The sequence below is a fragment of the Rattus norvegicus genome, chromosome 3, assembly GCF_036323735.1.
Source record: "Rattus norvegicus strain BN/NHsdMcwi chromosome 3, GRCr8, whole genome shotgun sequence".
Lineage (NCBI taxonomy): Eukaryota > Metazoa > Chordata > Mammalia > Rodentia > Muridae > Rattus > Rattus norvegicus.
In genome coordinates, this window is record NC_086021.1 from 135,471,087 (window position 1) to 135,473,162 (window position 2,076).

The 2,076-nt window shown below is 44.8% G+C and overlaps 1 long non-coding RNA gene across 1 annotated transcript; it reads right to left on the minus strand.

Moving 5' to 3' along the window:
- Positions 1 to 994: 994 nt before the first annotated feature.
- On the minus strand, positions 995 to 1,853 carry Mtln (mitoregulin). The gene is made up of 2 exons (NR_132743.1): positions 1,496 to 1,853; positions 995 to 1,081 (listed from the first exon to the last, which is right to left on the minus strand). It is a non-coding gene; the product is annotated as a mitoregulin (long non-coding RNA).
- Positions 1,854 to 2,076: the final 223 nt, after the last annotated feature.

Sequence of the window (2,076 nt, forward strand, 5' to 3'; positions counted from 1 at the left end):
AAAATAAAAAAAATCATAAAAAAGCCAAAACAGTGCAAATATCAGGTCTTCCAAGAACAGGCCCAGAGGCAGAACTAGTCTAGTCACAAGTCAATTTACCCCCAAATTTTCAGTTTAGGACAAAATGTACTTCAAGAAACCTCCCCAACTAGGCCTCAGGAAGTGATGTTGACTATAAAGCTTCCCTGCTCACTCAGGAAAATGCCTAGTGCACATGCATGAAGCTCTGGCTTCAAACGCCCAGCATCCATGTAAAAACCTGGGGTGGGACAGGCACTCTGTAACAAGGTGCCAAGGACCATGAGTTTGTACTCCCAGAACCCACCATGGGAGCAGCAGTCCCTAGGACAAACTTCCAGTCTACACCTACATAACAGTCACACATGCACGCATACACACATGGATATATATTCAGTACACACACTACACATACACAAGGGAAAACAAACGGTCAACAGTTGAGGAAGACACCTGACGACCTCTGGTCCCCACACAACTGCTCACCACCACCACCCACAGGCAAGTAAGAACCCCCTTCTACCTCAAAGATCTTCAGCTAGTCTCAGTGAGGGGTGCTGACTAGAGCTTCAGTCAACTAAAGGATGGTGCTCTAAAAGCCTGCATTTCAGTCCTTGCTGGATTCATAGAATAAGAACAAAGTCAGAAATAAGGCTTAATAATCCTAGGAAAATGGGCCATGGTGTTTTCCTGAAGAACAAACTGATTTTCTTCTTTAAAAATGAGGACAATGTGTCAGTGCAAATATCTTGCATTTGTAATGCTTAATTCAGGCATTTGACACAGTCACTAGCTTTTCTGAATATGTCCAGAAAAATGACTCATCATGGTCCCTTGATCAGATCCAGGCTGTATTCAAGGATGTAAGATTCTATCAGAAAGTCTCTGCTTTCATGCTTCAAGTCTCTTACAGCAGCAAACTGAATGGGAGGCAAAACACTGCTTTCCTTTGTGAGGAGGAAAAAAATGATTCAAAGATGTTTAAAATTTTTTATTTTAAAAATAGATTCATAAAGTGCAAGAAATGTTTTCTTTCCCGTGCTTTATATCCATCTTCGACAAGCTGTTGAAAACAGAAAAAAAAAAATCAGCAACATACTATCTTTAACTTCAAATTTCCGTACTGTGATGCAGACCATGAACTAAGAGAAGAAAACTATAGCACTGAAGAATAACTATGATGAAATAAATGAAAAGCTCTTGACATCCACGCTAAAAAGCTATTGTGGAACTATAAATGAATGTGGGGGCTGGGGCGTGAAATACCCCCCTCCCTCATTTCGAAGTTAAAAGTAAAGGTGCAAGGGTTGGGGATTGAGCTCAGTGGTAGAGCGCTTGCCTAGCAAGCGCAAGGCCCTGGGTTCGGTTCCCAACTACGAAAAAAAAAAGAAAAAAAAAAAAAAAGTAAAGGTGCAACTGCATCGCACGTGGTAAAACACTCCCATTAAATACCCTCAGCAAACTGAGCTGTTAATACCTGAGCACAGGCTGTTAGCGAAGACAAAACTATTTTCTTTCTGAGGTCTGGAAGCAAGCCACGTTCCTGCAAGCCGTGCAAGGACGAGCCGGGACTCAGGGCGTGTAGTCGCGCAGCTCCCCGGATACGGGCTGCACGAGGCTTGGAGAGAACCCAACGTGCTCAGGCCAGGTCCAGCTTTTTCTGAGTCGTCGCCAGCTTGTCCTGCAGCCTCCGCTTCCTCCAGTCCAGGTAACGCCTCCGCAACCGATTCGCTTGCCAGCCAAGGACCACTCCAGAGGCGAAAGCCACTAGCACGGACACTTGCAGCGTCCTCTCAGACACGTCCGCCATTGCAAACGCTCAGCATGCAGTAGATATTGAGCTACGGAATGGCGCGAGGATCAAATGCCAGAGCGCTCTCTGGAGGCCCGCTCTGAGTCTGCGCGAGCCAAGGACACAGCGTTCCCTGGCTCTTAAGTCAGTTTCACTGCGAGATAATCTTGGTTTGTGATTATCTGCATTTCTTCTACATTTCTTGTTTGACATTAGTCATATATTCACTTGCATCATTCCTGAAGTGCTGTCCATCTACTACTGTT